This window comes from Caloenas nicobarica, chromosome 2 (genome assembly GCF_036013445.1).
Source record: "Caloenas nicobarica isolate bCalNic1 chromosome 2, bCalNic1.hap1, whole genome shotgun sequence".
Taxonomy (NCBI): domain Eukaryota; kingdom Metazoa; phylum Chordata; class Aves; order Columbiformes; family Columbidae; genus Caloenas; species Caloenas nicobarica.
Window position 1 is genome coordinate 61,760,470 of NC_088246.1, and position 19,287 is coordinate 61,779,756.

Here is a 19,287-nt window from a genome sequence, read left to right on the forward strand (position 1 = left end):
GAGCGAATTCTGGTGGCAGCATGTAATAGGGCTTTTGGGAAAAAAGTAGCTAATGTTGAAGAAATATCCATGTGTTACGTGACAATGAAAATCAGATTTGGGGAAAAAAGTATCAGATTTGATTTGGACCCTTCTGGAATTGTTGAAAGCTTTTGCCTTTTTTTTTATAGCTAACACATTGTGGAAGAGCTTTTCCCATGTTTGCAACACGTGAATGAAACGTGTGTTCATATTGTATGTATGACTAAAATGGCAGAATAAGGATGTCAGTGCTAGACGACTAACATCAATCAGACATAAAAAATAATTGTCTAACAACATCACAGGATGTTCCAAATTATGATTGCTTACCTTGGGGTTTACTTATGTGTCTCTTTTCACCCTTTAAAAAGTGGCATTTGAATACAGAAAAAAGAGGTACAGTGCTATAAAGCAAAATTAATACCTGAGTGGTTTCTTTTAAAGATTTTGACATCTCAAATAAAGTGGTATTTGAAAAGCATAGATTATTCTTTATACATTATAATCCTAATGATTTCCTTGCAGTCAGAATCACGCGGCATTACTTCCATCTGGCTGAGGGAATTAAGCAAGACCAGTCAGGGAACTGCCTTGGCCTGAAATAACCACAAATGTTGGCATGTTTTCCCGTTGTCCACTCAGCTTCATTAAAGAGAAGCACAGGTCCCTGCCCCACCATTAGCAGCCCCGAGCAGGTGTGTCAGTATCTGGATCTCTAATTCTTGTAGATAAGTGTGCGACTTGCTGATTGCGGTCTTGTTTCCATTTGCGCTTCAAGATCGTGCTGTAACAAAGCTGTGTGCAGCTTTTGGGTGGATGTCCTCTGTGGCACTGTCTGGTGGACTTCGCGTATTGGCCACACAGCCTGGAAAGGTTCAGTCTGGTTGCTTTCGAGCTCAGTTGCTCTGTGGTCAGGAGAAAAGGAGGATGCATACCCTGTCCTTGTTATACCTACCCCTACAAGCAAAGCCTCTAGCACTGCAAATAATATTTCATCAAGCAGGCTGTTTAGAAGCATAGTCTTTGTTTCTTCATTTGTTTGGGGTATTTTAATTTTTTTTTTCTTAAAATACATTCCACGTCTGTTCTGGCAGATACGACTTCCGCGCACTGCTCATTCAATTCCTAACACTGATCGGTACTTTTACTGATACCTTGGCTTGTTGTGTGGTTTAAATTCTGCATTTTAGTCCATGTGAATTTGGTAAGATTTTACATAATGTTTACATACACGGGACCGTATGCACAGCCTAAACCAGTAAATCTGTAATAGCATTAAACTGCTACACACTGCAATGATTACACAGAAGTCAGCACAGACCCTTTTTAAAGAGTTGGCCTCTTGTTACATTATTGTTGAAAAAGCAGTTATTTTGTGTTAACTTTTTAAAACCAAATAATGACTGTGTTTTGTAACTAGCCATTTTGAGATCAAGTATGTTTTTAAATGTTTTTGCATTAATATCTTAATAGTACTTAAAATACTATTGATGGTACTTTCCATTAATATCTTAATAGTACTTACATTTCCCTCAAAAAAATGCGACATTATGTCTTGTTTCACAAACCCTTTCTGACCTCTTTTTTTCCATTTGCTGTATGCTTCTCTGTAGAATTGTATTTAAGAATCAGATGATCAACCAATGTATCTTTGGACACAGCACCCATTAGGCTAGATTTAGAGAGCAAGGAGCTGAGTGGCTGCAAGATGTAACATATAGTCAGTGTTTCTCAGACCTGCCAGCTCTCATATGTTGTGTTCCAGACACATGCTCTGCCCTCTCCTGCTTCTCTCACGTCTGCAGTGTTGTGGCCTTGGCAGGTCAGGCACCTCATGTGCCAAAGGCATAGGGCCTGGGAGCTGGAAAAAGCCAGCAGCATGGACCCACAGCTGAAAGCATGCCTCCAAAAGAAGCACTATGCTCAAAGGGCCCCTGCTAGCAGAAGTTACTCCTGCTGCAGACTCTTCCCCTTTTGTGCAACCAGACGTGGAGTTGCCATTTGACTTGATGCACTTGTCACAAGACCCAGTACCTGGGAACTCACATGGTCAGAAAGGGCTGGGAGGTGTGTGCAGTCAGAGTGCAGAACCTGTGTACAGTGGCAAGTGTAAGTGTAGTTATTGTCTAACACGAGTGCACCATGACAATTAAATAGGCTGTGTGCATGAAAAAAAGGTACAACAGTTAAGTACATTGCTTAACATGACCAAGATCTGATGAAGTGCTCTTACAGGAAAATGCACAGATTTTTGTGCCATTTAGGGACTGTCTGTCTCTGATGCTGTGGAGGGTAACACATGCAGCTGGTTCTTAGCTCTGTAAAAGCATCAGTCTGCCCCACACCTCCCCAGGTAACAGAAAGCTACCTGACCTTTCACTGAATGTTTGCCCCATGTATCACGATAAAGGTATGTAATGTATTTTATACTACAGGTAAGTGCTTTCAGCATGCTGGGCCATCTCAACTCTGTTACACTGAGTTCAAGGAGATTTTTTTGAGGGAAGGGGATGCAGGACAAATAAAGGTGGAAGTGACAGTGACGCAAAAAATTAACTCAAACTATGGCTCTGTATCAAATACAGGATAGTATCTTTTTGGCTAAGGAGAAATGTTGCCAGAAAGAAAAGTCCAGTGTTGTTTTTATATAACAACAGAAGCAATGTAAGTGGTTTTCTATTAGCTTTTTTTTAACAGGCAGAGAAATTGCATGTGATCATTCATTTCAATTTGTGAAAGCGATTAACTGACCTCCCATGGCTTCTGTTGGAAATTCATTTGACTTTAAAAACTATCTGTAGGTAATGGTTTCACTTTAAAGAATCTACTTTCGTTTGTTTTATGGTCACAGAAGCTGCTTAAGTTGTGTAAGAAAAATACTTTCCCATCTTTGTCTACTTGTTTTTCCCTTTTCTTTTTATTGTTTACCTGACCTGCACTTACTGTTATACTCAAACCACTTAAAGGTCTAAATGGTCTCATGTAACAAAATTGCCATGAAAGCATATGCTTGAGAAATTAAATTCCAGAGCTCTGTCCCCATTTCTGGGCATATTTGGAAGTGCAGTTGTATGAAACTGCTGGGTGTGTCACTCACAGTGAAGGATTTTGCCCAGACAGAAAAAGCTGCAAATTTAAAGGTTCAAGTGGGCATTCAATCAGTGTTGATGGGTGGTCTCCCATCAGGCCCAATCCAAGATTAAAAGCCTGAGCTCTGTTTGAATATTTTGTTTCTGAGGTGTCAAAAGTGTGCAATGACAGTGGTTGAATTACCATAGCAGATAGAGTTCACAGACTAGAATAAAATCTTTTTCGGCTGCAGAAGTTCAGCAAAGTTCAATATACATAGAGCGGTAAGTCGGATTGTTTACAAAAGTAAATGCCCTTTCCTTCTGTTCATAATTTCACCTCTCAGAAGTATTAACTCCAAATGTAGCCACCCTTCCATCTGTGTGTGAATTAGCCATGCATAGGCCTCCATTTTTGGCATTATTTACCCCTCACAATTCTCTCTAAGATATTTATAGTATATCTACTTCCAGCTCTTCCTCTGTAAAGGTGCAGTCCTGTCCTATCCTAGAATTACTTAATCCTGACATCTAAAATAGTAGAAGGTATTTGCAGCTGCACTGACCCTACCTACCTTTTGAAAAAATATAATAATGCATATTATGCGATGTGTATATACACATGATCTGACATACTCAAGGTTAGTAAATTAATAAAGGTAAAACTGAAAGTATTGTTTAGCAACATAAACTCGATTAAACTAAAAAAAAAAATCCCGGTCTTCTTGCCTTTACAAGAGAAGACTGAGAATACCAACACCTTAAAAGTGGATCACAGAGTCACAGAATCACAAAGTGTTAGGGATTGGAAGGGACCTGAAAAGATCGTCTAGTCCAATCCCCTCGCTGGAGCAGGAACACCCAGATGAGGTTACACAGGAAGGTGTCCAGGCGGGTTTTGAATGTCTCCAGAGAAGGAGATTCCACAACCTCCCTGGGCAGCCTGTTCCAGTGTTCTGTCACCCTCACCATGAAGAAGTTTCTTCTCAAATTTAAGTGGAACCTCCTGTGTTCCAGTTTGTACCCATTGCCCCTTGTCCTATTATTGGTTGTCACCGAGAAGAGCCTGGCTCCATCCTCCTGACACCCTTTACATATTTATAAACATTAATGAGGTCACCACTCAATCTCCTCCAAACTAAAGAGACCCAGCTCCCTCAGCCTTTCCTCATAAGGGAGATGCTCCACTCCCTTAATCATCTTTGTTGCCCTGCGCTGGACTCTCTCCAGCAGTTCCCTGTCCTTCTTGAACTGAGGGGCCCAGAACTGGACACAATATTCCAGATGAGGTCTCACCAGGGCAGAGTAGAGGGGAAGGAGAACCTCTCTCGACCTACTAACCACCCCACTTCTAATACACCCCAGGATGCCATTGGCCTTCTTGGCCACAAGGGCACAGTGCTGGCTCATGGTCATCCTGCTGTCCACCAGGAACCCCAGGTCCCTTTTCCCTACACTGCTCTCCAACAGGTCATTCCCCAACTTATACTGGTGTCATGGAAGCGTCCCAAATATAAGTTTAGGCAGACTAGCACTCCGATAACATAAGATAAAGGTTCAGATATTAGGTTAGGAAATTATTTGGGGTGCAGCGAAATAGGAATGAGGATCCACAGTGTGCGTGCATATACGCACTCACAAGAAAACAAACCAGAGCCCTCTCTGACCAGTTTTGCCCATAAAAGATAAACAGTAGCCTACTGTGGCCAGGACTTACACTCGTCTGCCCCAAACGAGGAAGGTACACTTGCCTACCAGGCAAGGATTTATTAAAGCACATATTCAGTAATTTACCACTCACCCACATGCGGAGGTGAGGCACTCCCAGTCCCGGGAGGTTACCTTAGACATCTTCTCCGTCTAAGGGGAGGGACTCCGGCAGCACGGCAGACCCGCAGCTCCGAGGAGACCACACAAAGGGGAGTCTCTGGCGGGAACCCCATTTATAGTCTGATCAGATCTGGCTGTGGGCATTCCAGAAGCTTCTCGGCTTCTCTACACCCCGCCCCCTCGAGTGTGGGCCTTCGAGAAGCTTCTCAGCTTCTCTGGGCTGTGGGCGCTCTTGGCCCCTCCTCTGCTAATGACCCTGCTCACGACTCTGGGTCTCCACAAAGAGCCGTTAACTGCCCCACTGAAGGCCCCAGTTCTGAGAGGGGGATGGGCAGCTACCAGTGCCACTGCCACACCAGTTCTCAGGGCATGGGGAGGAAAGTGCAGCTGCCAACACAACTGGAATCTGGGGTTGTTCCTACCCAGATGCAAGACTCTACACTTGCCCTTGTTATATTTCATTAAATTTTTCCCCGCCCAACTCTCCAGCCTGTCCAGATCTCGCTGGATGGCAGCACAGCCTTCTGGCGTGTCAGCCACTCCTCCCAGCTTGGTGTCATCAGCAAACTTGCTGACAGTGCACTCTATTCCCTCATCCAAGTCATTGATGAATATATTGAATAGTACTGGTCCCAGTACTGACCCTTGAGGGACTCCACTAGATACAGGCCTCTAACTAGACTCTGTCCCATTGACCACGACTCTCTGGCTTCTTTCCTTCAGACAGTTCACAGTCCACCTCACTACCCAATCGTCCAGTCCACACTTCCTCAGTTTAGCTGCGAGGATACTGTGGGAGACGGTGTCAAATGCTTTACTGAAATAAAGATAGACCACATCCACTGCTTTCCCATCATCTATCCACCTGGTTATGTCTTCATAAAAGGCTATGAGGCTGGTTAAGCATGACTTCCCCTTGGTGAAGCCATGTTGACTGCCCCTAATGACCCTCTTATCCTTGATATGCCTTGAGATGGCACCAAGGATAAGTTGTTCCATCACCTTTCCAGGGATGGAGGCGAGGCTGACCAGTCTATAGTTACCCGGGTCCTTCTTCTTGCCCTTTTTGAAGATTGAAGTGATGTTCGCTTTCCTGCAGTCCTCAGGCACCTCTCCCATTTCCCACGACTTAGCAAAGATGATGGAGAGAGGCCTAGCAATGACTTCAGTCAGCTCCCTCAGCACCCGCAGGTGCATCCCATCTGGACCCAAGGATTTATGGATGTCCAGATCACTTAATTGGTCCCTAACCCAGTCCTCATCAACCAAGGCAAACTCCTCCATTGTCCTGACTTCCTCTGGGGCCACAGGGGAACGGGGCTCCTCAGGACAGCCTCCGGCAGTATAGACAAAGAAGGCATTCAGTAACTCCGCCTTCTCTGTATCTTCTGTCACCAGGACACCCACCTCATTCATCAGTGGGCCTCCATTGCCTCTAGTGTTAGTTTTATCTGCAAGGTATTTGAAGAAGCTCTTTCTGTTGTCCTTGACCCCTTTCACCAGGTTTAATTCTAAGGAGGCCTTAGCTTTCCTTATTGCCTCCCTACATCCTCTGACAACAGCCTTATATTCTTCACAAGCGGCCAGCCCCTCCTTCCATGATCTGTAAACTCTCCTCTTCCACTTGAGTTTGCCCAGCAGTTCCCTGTTTAACCACGCAGGTCTCCTGGCTCCCCTCCTTGACTTCCTACGTGTCGGGATGCTCTGATCTTGAGCTTGGAAGAAGCAATCCTTGAATGCTAACCAACTATCCTGGGCCACTTTACCTTCAAGTCCCCTTTCCCACAGGATTTCCCCCAGCAATTGCTTGAAAAGGCCAAAGTTGGCCCTACTGAAGTCCAGGGTTGTGATTCTGCTTGGTATTCTGTTCCTGCCACATGAGATCCTGAGCTCCACCATCTCATGGTCCCTGCAACCAAGACAGCCCTCAACCTTTACAGCTTCAACCAGACCCTCCTGGTTAGTGAGAATGAGATCCAGCAGCGCTCCTCTCCTAGTTGGCTCATCCACCATTTGCATCAGGAAGTTATCGTCAATGCACTGGAGGAACCTCCTGGACTGTGGATGGCTGGCTGAGTGGTCCTTCCAGCAAACATCAGGGAAGTTAAAATCCCCCAATGACAACCAGGGACTCTAATTGTGAGGCTGGTCTCAGCTGCCTGTAGAAGGCCTCGTCAACTTCCTCACCCTGATCTGGTGGCCTGTAATAGACACCCACAACAGTATCAACCAGCCTGCCCCTTAATTCTCACCCACAGACTCTCAACTCGCTCCTCATCCGCCCCGGACAGTACTCGATACGTTGTAGTTGCTCTCTCACTAAAGAGCAACTCCACCACCTTGTCTTGCTGGCCTGTCTTTCCTGAGAAGGACACAGCCATCCATGACCACATTCCAGTCATGTGAGCTGTCCCACCATGTCTCTGTAATTGCCACCAGATTATAATCTCCTGACTGAACACAGGTTTCTAACTCCTCCTGCTTATTCCCCGTGCTGCATGCATTGGTGTACAGGCATTTCAGGGAGCGAGCTGAGCACACCGATTTCACCCTAGGGGGGTGGGAGGCCTCCCAGTCTTCGTCAATTCTAGAGTGCTGCCCCACTGGTGCAAGCCCAGCTATAGCCCCATCCCCTTTCGAATCTAGTTTAAAGCTCTCCAAATAAGCCCTGCTAATTCCTGTCCCAGCATCCTTTTGCCCCTGTGAGATAATCCTTTCCCATGTATTACTGTCTGAACTGGTGTCTTAGAAACCAGCCATTATCAAAGAACCCAAAGCCCTGCCTGTAGCACCAGTCTCATAGCCAAGCATTTATGGACTGGATCCTTCTATTCCATCCCACATCATCATCCAAAAATGGAAGGAGGGAAGAGAAAATAACTTGCACTCCAGACTCTTTCACCATTTGTCCCAAGGCCTTGAAGTCTTTCTTCATTCCCCTCAGACTACGGGATGCAGCTTCCTCCCCACCTGTCTGGAAGATCAGTAGCGGGTCGTAGTCTGTCGAGTTCACCAGGCTGGGGAGTGCCCTGGTGATATCCCTGATCCGGGCTCCAGGTAGACTGCACGCTTCCCTATGATGATGGTCAACTCTGCATATCGGGCCATCTGTTCCTCTCGGAAGGGAATCTCTCACTACAATTACCCTTCTTTCTTTCTTCCTTATCTGAGGCAGACTTGAGGTGTGGAGTCAACCGCCACTTCCTTTGTGACCTCATAGTTGTGCCTTCCACCGCATCCTCACCTGCCTCTCCTTCAAGATCCAGCACCGCTAACCTATTATGGAGGGGCACCTGGGGAAGCAAGGCAGGTAGGGAGGGGGGTTGCCCGTGGTGCCAAACTGGGACTTGCTTCCAACTCTCCTCATCTTTTTGGTCCCCCACCTCTGCCTGACAGCCACAGGGCAGGGGCTGTCCCAGGTCTCCCCACTCTGCCCGACAGAGCAGGGGGTCCATCACCTTTTGGGGGGTCTCTCCCTGGTGCCTTTCTGGCTGGAACACCAGGGAGTTACTCCACCAGTCGATCTCCTTCTCACACTCCCTGATGGTCCTCAGTGTCTCGACCTCCTCCTTCAGTTCCACCCCCATGCTGAGCAGATCTCGCACCTGCTCACACCTCACGCAGGTGGAATGCCTGCCTCCCTCCCCCGGCAGCAGCAGCCTCTGGCACTCCCTGCAGCCAGACACCTGAACAGACACAGATCGGGGCAGGCCCTCCGTCTGGGTCACCACAGTCTTTTGGGGGCAAGCTCTCAATCTGCAGGGAACCAGGATTTGATAATCTGTTAGATCTTGCCAGGACTAGTAAGTTATATTGTCAAAAAAAGTCAGTTTAAGAAGATGTATGGTAAAGACTTTACCATGAAAGTAAAAAGATTATTATACTCACCCACTCATTAAATAAACTCTGTCTAGTGTAAGCCATAAGAATAAGATGTTCTTCACAAAGGTTTATGGAGATATATGAAGTACAAAATATGTATCCTATTTGAAGATGCTTCAGAGTTGTGTTAGCATTTCTCATGATGCAGGAGCCTTTTCAAATGATAGTTTATTCCAAATTTCATCCCTTGGGCATGGGTTGCAGAAAGCTTCTCTCAAGTCCAGGACTATATCACATTGCTGCCCAGTTCTGCTTCCTTGTTTGCATATTTTTGGAGAGACTGGAGTGAGCTGAGATGCTGGTACCTTCCAACAATGAACAGCAGAGCCTTCCAGCACCCCTGGCTTTTTGTTTTTCCAGCCCTCAATGAAAACATTCACAAATAAATGCAAATTTTAAAAGAGGGTTACTCAGATGCATTCACTGCTGTGACATTGCGTCAATGAGTTTACTTTCTAGTTATTTGACAGTCTTTTGTAAAAAATGTGATTCTTTATATACATATCTCTGAAGATCAAAATGGTAAAACCAAAAATCACTCTATTTCTGGTCTGTGAAACTATTACTGGGAAAATAATGTTTTATTTCTAAAATCAGTAGATGATAAGAGTTTTTTGTACTTTATGACAGAAAGGATCACCATTGCAGTGATTTATGTGTGTGTACAAATACAGACAGACCTGTACATTAACATCAGTCATGCAGTGATGCAAGACTTGGTCATGAGATGGGCAGACAACATTACATTTTAGGTGTCAATTGAATATGCTGGTCAGATACATAATGGAAAGAACCACCAATTCAAATGTGTATCAAACTCGTATCATAGAATCAAAAAGGCAATTGGTTTAACAATTGAAAAATGTTACACAATACTTTGCTCTCTGAAGCCTTAACGCTTGGTATGAAACACACCATTAAGAGAAATTAAGGAAACTGGGCTTGAGGCAAGACAATTTTGAAATAAATGATTGTCTGCACAGACTGATGCTGAGAAATGTTTTATGAAGGATAGATTGCTGACAACTACATGAGTGTTAAAGCCTTGTCTATTATTTAGGTGCAAAAGCCACACTTTGCTTTCAATAATGCTTACTTAAATAATACCCAGGGCAGAATCACATCTTTTGATTTCAAAGCACGAAAGGTAAAAAGGAGAAAAAGAGAAAGCTAGGCAAGGCCCGTGTGGCACTAAATTTCTACTTAAGACTGTAAAATACTTCTAAGTCACACTGAGAGATTGTTTCATGAAGTTTAGTATCTATTAGACTGAGGGTGTAATTCTGACTTTGTCCATCTATGTGGGTCTTAAGTGAATTTTAATTAGCACTACTCACTGGGAAAGCAAGATGAGATTCTAAGTCTGTAAGTATGAAGGACTGAGGCAACCAAGCGAGTGAAACAGTGTCTAACTAATCAAGTGAATGAATGAGTGCAGCATTGTTTGGTTTTGTGATCGTTTCTATGCATGAGTGAATGGCAGGGCTATTACATCTGTGTGAATGAGTGGGGTCAGGGTTGCTGAACAACCCATACATTTGTGTGGTCTTTCCATCATTTGATTAGACTAATGAGCCAAGCATTTGGAATATTAATACATGTAGACTAGAGCTAAACTTGTTATGTAGTTTGAAGTAAAATTTAAAAAATATGAATGATAACTTGCCGAAATCTGGGTTTGGTTGCACAGGTGTAACGCTGGATTTGGTAATCAGCTGTTCCATGGCAGGATGCTTTCAGCCCATTGGCATCAGGGAGCTGAAAGGTACACTATTACTTCTTTCAGGATTAGTGTTATAAGTAACATTACCACCTATGCAGTTTATTGCAAATCTAATCATGTAATATAAACTGAAAGAATATTTGACAATGAAATTATTTTCTGTCTTATTACACTTTCATAAAGGAACAGATTTGGGTATCTTTATTGCAACTACTTTTCTTTCAAAGTGATTAACAAGGCCAACAATAATTTTGGCACTGTACAATGTTATTCCTTCAAATAGCACAAACAGAAGCAGAATAGAACTCTGTTCTATTGTGTCATATATAAATCATGTTCTGTTGTAAGTTTTCATTTCATAGCTGCATGCAATTAAGAGAACAGGAGTCAATACTATGCTGCTAAAATCCAATCCAATCATAGGTGTGATGCATGGTTATAAAGAAATAGCCTAGAATCTTGGGAAGTTTTGGTTTTCCCTCCTATAGTTTTTTTTTTTTTTCTGGAGACCCACTGGCTTTCCTTACCCTGCCATTTTTCTCGAATAAATAAAGAAATAAATAAAAATTAGTAACTTCCAGTAGAAAGAAAGGTCAAAGAAAATATATGAAGCATTAGTAGTTACCAGCATTTCAACATCTTGACCTGAGCTTGGGAATGCTTTTCATTATAATTAATTATTCTGAATTTGAAAACTGAGGTTATGGGAATCGTATCTATTATGTCATTAATCCTACAGTTTTTTCAGGCTTTTTTTTTGCATGTCAGCTGATTGTTCCAGTAGAATATGTTACCTGATCCTAAGCCAAAATCTGCCCTCTCATCTGCACTGCACTGTTTCAGAATGTTTCAGAAAATTGAGCATCTGGCAGTATTTTTTCATGTATCTTATGGTCTGACAACATTTTGCCATTCTTTAAAAAGCAGAAATCATTTGCTTTTTACATCCTCTGGGTTTGAGATGGCAGTCCTCCAGAGAACTACATGATTTGGCAAACAAACTGTGATTTAGCAAAATGGTGATTTTCTGCATATGCTGCCATCTTATTAGGTGTATTTGATCTTGATTTGGATGCCTTAAACTATGTGACTATCTTTAAAGAGAGCAACAATTTTGGTACTTTTGTGGTTTCACCTAGCCAAAAGAGCTATATGACTTCTTCAGCAAAATTAGTCACTGATGTATGTGCAAGCCCAACGCCAAAGGTAAAACTTTGTGACTTCTGTTCTGATGGAATTCTCACAGGTATGTTCTAGTTATCCATGCAGTGGTAAAACTAAGGTGGGATTCCATTCAGGTCTCATGACAAAAATGATCAAACCCAGAGATAAACAAAGACAAAAATTATTGAAAAAGTTTTTAATGGCAAAACTTTTTAATAGAAAACTGAGAATTATCAGTCTGTGTTTTAAACCGATTGGTGAATGTCCCGGTTTTGTTTAAAACAAGACCAATTTATCTTTTAGTGAATGTTCCTTTCAGCTAAGTTCTTCTAAGTAACTTCACTTTTCTGAATTTGGCTGCATGTTTTTTCAGACACTGTTTGCTCCGGAGCTGATAACGGTAGCAATGGTATGTAGAAGAGGCCCAGGTTTAGACTTATTGCTATGGTAGCCAAGGTTATTGATAAACTTTACACATCCAGTAAGTGAGAGGGGCGTATTTGCAAGGAGGGGTGGACAGAACAGGTGACTAAAATTGACCAACTAAGTATTCCATCCCATTCACATCATACACCCTATAAAAGCGGGAAATCGTGAGGGTCTCGCTCTCTTTGACTACGGTCGGCATCTGAAGAGGACCCTGCCTGTTGTTCGTGCGATCTGAGGCCTGGTTCCAGACCCTGCATCCCTGAATCCAGTTACTATTTACTGTGGAGTCCAGCCCAGGACTTCTAGGTACCTGCCCTGCAGCCACTGGAGCAACACCAGCTATGCTGTAGGCAACGCTGCACTACCCTGGGAAATTCAAGATTGGTTTTGTATATTTTGTATTATTTTCTCTATTTATCAGTAGCATTAGTAAAGCATTTTAAACTTTTCCAACTTGTCTCTCTCCCTTTTCTCCCTATTACCCTTCCTAGTGGGGAGGGTGGGGGGTTAACAGAGAGCATCTGCCGCAGTTTATTGTCGCCCTGCAGTAAACGGTGACAGTTGACAGAGAGTTGAAAACTGGCCAGTGTTCCTCTGAGACACTGAGTCTCCAGCTACCAATTCCAAACAGTGCTACTGAATACAGAAGGCTGAACAACATTTCTATGACATGGATTGTGTTTCAAAGAAGAAGATTTGGGGGTTATTTCAGTCTAGTTCTTTCATTTAACATTAATTGCTGGGAACTCGAGGTGTGAGGAATAGGTGGTACAGGGTAGAGGAAACAAATGTCATAGAATCATAGAATGTCCTGAGTTGGAAGGGACCCACAAGGATCATCGAGTCCAACTCCTGTCCCTGCATACAACAACCCCCAAATTCACACCATGTCTCTGAGGGCATTGTCCAGATTCTTTGTGTATATCATGATTTACTCTTCCTTTGATTTGCTTTGTGGTTTTTTTGTAACTGCACTTCCATGTGCCTGATTCTCACATTTGCAAAGTGAGGATAGGATTAATGAATCTTTATAAAGTGCTTTTGATGCCTAGAGAAAAGGAAGCTTAGCATCTCAGGATGTCATTACTAGAGTGGAAACTTACCATAGTTAAGTTGTCAGTGTTGCTCATATTTGTGAAAATCTAAAATTATTTTCAAAGTACTTTCTGTACTGGAAGATGTGAATCCAATATTGAAATACAGTATCAGAAGATAAGTAGGAGTTGGATCATGTCATATTTGGTTTTGGTGGCCAATCATGCAGAGGGAGAATCCTTGCCCACAGCTGGATCAGCTTTTCAGATAAGAACGGGCAATGTGTCATGTTAGTTACAGCATACAGCAAGCAAATGCTTGTCTGCCTGTAATTCTTGCAGATCTTCAAAAGGTCATAGTCTGGCTGTGGCTTGATGTCTACCACATATCATGGAGCGTAGCTGCAGAGTATTCGCTGCACTCAGCCATCAGATTGTGCTCTATTTCTTACACTAGACTAATAGACAAAACTAAATCAAAACGTGAATGATTCATTTCGTATTTGATCTTCAGCCTTATAGCAATGCCTACACAAAAGCAGAACCTCATGGGGTTGTTAAGGTTAATGGACTATCTGCTAGAAGTGCTATACTTTTCCACCTTCTTGGCCCATATGTCATGTAACCGACTTAGAATTCTCCTCGTGTTTCCTCAGAGCGTGGAAGTCAAATGCATAAGCTTTGCACATCATGTGCTCTTTCATAGTGCCTCTTCCACAAAGTGTCTCTCACAGGTCAAGAAGTTCACATTAGTGTGAAAGTAGAGAGTATCAATAATAAAGAACTGCTGCCATTTGATGCACATTACAAGTATCCAAATTTATTTCACCAGCTTTTGCTGCCATTCTCTCAGTATAGATTCAAGGGACCAGAAAACTGCTACAAAAGCTGCATTTTTAAAACCAGTTTGTACAATGATGCAGGAATGTCCAGCAGGAACAGCTTCAGATTCAGGCTTTGAATAAATTTCACACATTCTCAGAGCTGTAGCTCGATTATTTATAGCATGTACAGTGTTTTCCTGAGAAACTATATGAAGGCACATAAAGAGAAACTTTATTAATCCTGAGATTCAAGCTGTATTTGAAGGACAGCGGCAGTTCAGAGAGGTCTTCTAAACTGCACAGTTGAGAAATACTTATCCCTGTGTGCCTTATCCAGCATATAGAGAATACCACATCAAAAGCACCAAATCAGCTTCATCGGACTGCATAAACAGAAGGCTTTGTGTTTTCATTCGCTCTCCCTCTTTAAAAAAAACAAGACAAAACAAAACAAAACCACTAAACTTAGCAAATCAAATGCAAAAATAGATAAATGAAACCCTACATTCATACACACACAGTTATGCTGTTAAAATATAAGAAGTCAGGAAATGCAAAAGTTAATGTTCTGATGTCAGCTCTGCTGCACTGAATGGAGTCAGGCTTTTTCATCTTGTTTTCATTGTTGCATTTATTCACACTTATGGCACCTCTCTCAAATTGCAGAAGCTTCACAATTTTTGAGAATAAGATATTCATATCTGGAGCAAACCAACTAAATTTCCCACATTTATTTGGAAAAATATAATTAGACCCTTGCCTAGTCATAAAATACAACTCAGTAATAAAATTAACTGAATATATTGATTGCTATACTTTTGCTATTTAGTGTGTACTATAAAAGAAACCAGATGTACATTGTGACCAAATTGATATTGCTGTAGAAGCTTAATATTTGCATTTGGTGGTTGCTAACATCCTGCGTTAGTGAATTAGAGAACAACTCTATGCTGTGGGATTACTTTTGTAAAGAATCTTCTACTTGTAGCCCAAAGGGAACAACAACCAAAAAGTTACTAATCATGTGAGGATTCCCAGCGCCTCTCTGCCAAAGGAGCTTTGAAATGTATACTCTCCTAGGGACTACTGAAAGATCTGTATGGATTAGCATGTTCTTAACTAAATAATGTCTGATATTTGGCAATGTATTATCTGAATAAATTTCACAGACAATAACACATAAATAAAAGTTTTGGACCTGACTGAAGTGGTTAGCAATCTTTCCAAAGCATTTTTATAATATCATTGATCACTACTATTGTATGCTCTGCTGAATATATGAAGAATTTGTCTCAAACTGGTTTTGTCCACTGTATAAAAGACCTTCAGGAGAAGGTTCCTGGTTTTTTTTTTTTTTTAAGGGAGGAAACATCTGAACCTTTACTATTCACTATTGTTCTAAGTTTAATAGTGGATATTAAATTTGACAGAAAGGACCAATAGAAACCGCATGCACAGAAAATCTCCAATTATATCAGGACAAACACTGCACTGCTACCCCCAAAGCTGCTTACAGTCACGTCTTCTAGTTGAAGTCAAGTCTGCCAAGAAAAGCATAATTTTGATTTGTTTAGTAGAAACAGTCTTATACGTTAGAGCTGGATTTACAATCTAACTTGCAAATAAGCGTGTCTCGAATATGTGAATGTTTCAAATTAACAGCTAGTCCCAAACTTCTTATGTAAGTCTGCGCTGGGTGCTGAGTAAAGAAAAACACAGCTTGCAGAAGCAAGTGGAGACCTTGAGTAGCTGTTATTTGGCTGTTCAGTATTCATTGTACCTAACAAATGGCAGTAAAAACATTTATGAACTCAGACCATTTCCCATGGGGATAGCAATGTAAGAATTGGTGCACCAGCACTTTATTTTCCATTTATGCATTATACTATATTTTCTAAAGTTTTGATCATCTATATGTTTCAAAACATGATGTGTGTGTAAAGGAATAAATTCTTTTTTATAATACATGTAGACTACAGACTACACCAATTTACCAACTGCCATAAAAATTATTCTGTTTCATTTCAGAAATCTGTCCCTTTTTAAATCTTGTGTTCCCTGAGACATTTACTTAAAGACAAGAAAAAGAAAACCTATGCACACATCATCCATAGAACAGAAGAGGGGATTAGAAGAGGATTTAGTCCCATTTGCGGAATAGCTGAGATTTTCACAGGCATCTCATCAGCACTAGAGGCTGCTTTGGCACTAGGTTTGAAAAATGGTTAGTCCCAGGACCATACATATACCATAATATATGTACAATACTAAATATTAGTATAAAAGTGGATGGTTGGCTATAATTAAAAATTATAGAGGGCGCTGTCATAGCTCCTTTATGAATACCTGTACTGCCACATTAGATGTGCAATATAGAGACTGTAGGCCTGTAGAAAGAAATCTGTAAACAGATTTTTTTTCCATTTTTCTGTTACATTAACATTCTGTTTGTCATAATGAGTGAAAGCCAGGGAGAACAGAAAAACATCTGTTCTGCAAAACTTCTCTCAAGACAAATTGGTTGGCCTTATTTTTTCCCCTCTACATGTAAAATTAATATATACATATATATCTGGTTTTTTCCCCTGGTGCTGCAATCTTTCAACAGGGCTGCAGAAAGACTTGCAAACTCTTAAGATGGCAATCTTATCTTCAGATAAGCAGCTGTTGAGCTGACTGCATTTTTTTGTGAAGCAGTGGTTCCTCGAACATGTCTGTCACATTGGGGCACTGCAAGGTCCCCACGAGTGCGATGTTCAATCCAGAGGAGTGGGTCTGTGACCACCTTGCTGTTGACTTACTTAGGGCATGTGCTTATTCAGATGGTGTGTTTTCTGTGCAGGCTTTGCATCAGCCACAGTAAAGCGGAGGGTCCATAAGGAATCTCAAGGTCAGAGTAGCTCAGAAAGAGAGAGTACCTGCTTTGGCACTAAAGCTTGCCACTGCAAAGCTCTTCATCTGAGGCTGTAAGCACATCTGAACCAGCTGAGAGAGTTTATATTGGGTCAGTGCTTCAAATTACATGTCCAGTGTGGTTTTTATCCAGTGCCAGTGTAAGTGTTAAATTCAGGTTTACGGTATTATGAAATCACAGTCTGACTTTAAACTCATCTAGCATTGCATGCGGCAGTGAGATGTGATCATACCTCATTAAGCTGCCAGAGATCTAAAATGGATTAGACCAAAATGTTAGCACTGCAAAGAACCAAAAATGCTGCATGGTTTCTTTCCTTAATGTCAATAACATTTTCTGTAAGTATACATCTTGTATTTTACTGTTAATTGAAATTATTTTCACCAGTACATTAAAGGGGCAACTTATTTCTAATTACAGGACTTAAAAAAAAAAAAGAGAGAAAGAGAAAGCAGTACATCAGTAAGTTAAAATACCAAGACAAACTCTGGAAAGGACTGTGCACCTGCCTCATCACTGGAAAGCAATAATAGATGCAGCAGTTTAGTTCAGCACCTTTAACAGACTATTAGTATCTGCCTTGCTTCAGTAAAACCTTAGCGTTGTGTAAATAGAATGATCCTAATAATTTTCTGGATTGTTTCCAAATGCCTGGTTTTTTGGAGGAGATCAGGTAGCTGAAATGTCAAAATTTGGAAACTAACAAACATACTATATCCATTGTAAAACATTTGTCTTCCTTGATACTTCACAGGCATTTTTACATTGTGAGAGGATGACACTTCATTTAATCCAAGTGCTTCAGGGCTTTATTGGCTAAGTGGTTTTTACTAATACCTACACTTATTTTGTAAGTATAAACTCATTTAAGATTTTTGGATGGCACGCAGAAATATCTTCCAAGTTATGAAGAAAAGTATTTTTAGCAACATTTACTAAAACAACAACTTTGTGACAACTTTGCTTTATCTACTAACAATTTCAAGTGCATTGGGACTTTTAGACCCATTTCCTGACAGTCTTATACCTATGCAAATCCCTCTCATACTGTTTTGTAGCAGTGGAAGAGCAGAGAAGAATATAATCTATCGTTAAAAATAAATCAAAATTACAAATTCGTTAAAAAGAAGTCATAATTACAAATACCAGTCTGGTCTAAAACTTTGAAAGATATGATTTTGTCAGACTGCATGATGCTCTCACAGTGTACTTCATTCTACAGTTTAATGAGGATGATAGGTACAGTTTTAGAATTGCTGATACTTTTCACTGAGTTCTTATTATATTGGATTATTATCCATTCTAATCATTTGTTTTGAGCTACTTCTTCCTGATTTTGTTTTCTGTTGTGTTTTACTTAAGCTTTTTACCCATGGATAGATGAATCCACACATCATCCTTTCTGTTTTGCCTGAGCATCCTTAAAATTGGCTCTTGAGAACAGCAGTTCAGGCCTAATGAGTGAATGAGATGCTTCAAGGCTACAGATACATGACTACATTATGGTGTGAAACAGCCAACAAGGGATTATCTTTTTACCACTTACTGTATATACATTCAAAATTCACAAATAAATATATAATAAACGGGGAAGAGTTGAAGATGTTTGGAGTACAGGTGGTCAACCTTTCTGATATTTCACAAAATGTATATACTGTGACAAAAAATTACAGCAACATTTTTCATGCAGCTGATTTAAATCAATTATAGACTGTCAGACTTTGTTGGAAGATGAAAGAGGTATTTACCATTTCAATTTGCTTTTTAAGTTATCAAATCAAGTTTGTTTGCCTCCACAACCCGGCCAGTAGCTTACTCACATGCCCAGACTTTGGGTCCAGATGCTGAGACCTGCCGTAAATCTCTGCTAGAGGAAATATGCATATTTGTAGAGGATCAGGGAATAATATCAAAACTTGGCTCTTAATGTTATAGAGGGAAGTTGTTTTTAGCAGAAGCTATGATTTTGTATACTTGCATATATCAATTAAGGTATATACAAAGAATAAATTATGATGTCTTAAAGTTATAGGTCCTTATTCAGCAAAGTCTGTTAAGCATAGGCTTAAGTGCTTTGCTGAATGGGTGCCACATTTGCTACAGTGTTCATGTTTCCTATGGATTACAGCTGTCTGAAATAGCTCAATTGATGAATTAACACCTTTAAAAGGGATGTACAGCACATACGCCTTAACCTGCAGGTAGGTTTGTTCTACCAAAGTGTAATTTTAAACCTTTTTCAGGTATTTCAGTTGGAAGTACCAAGATTTTTCAATACAATATGGAAAATTAGAAGGCAAAGGCTATTTCTAATATTCTTTTCCTCCACAGTTATATGGATAGAAAAGGACATTTATTGTAAGCCCTTATGTGCATGTTGTTAACCTCAGCTTACTGA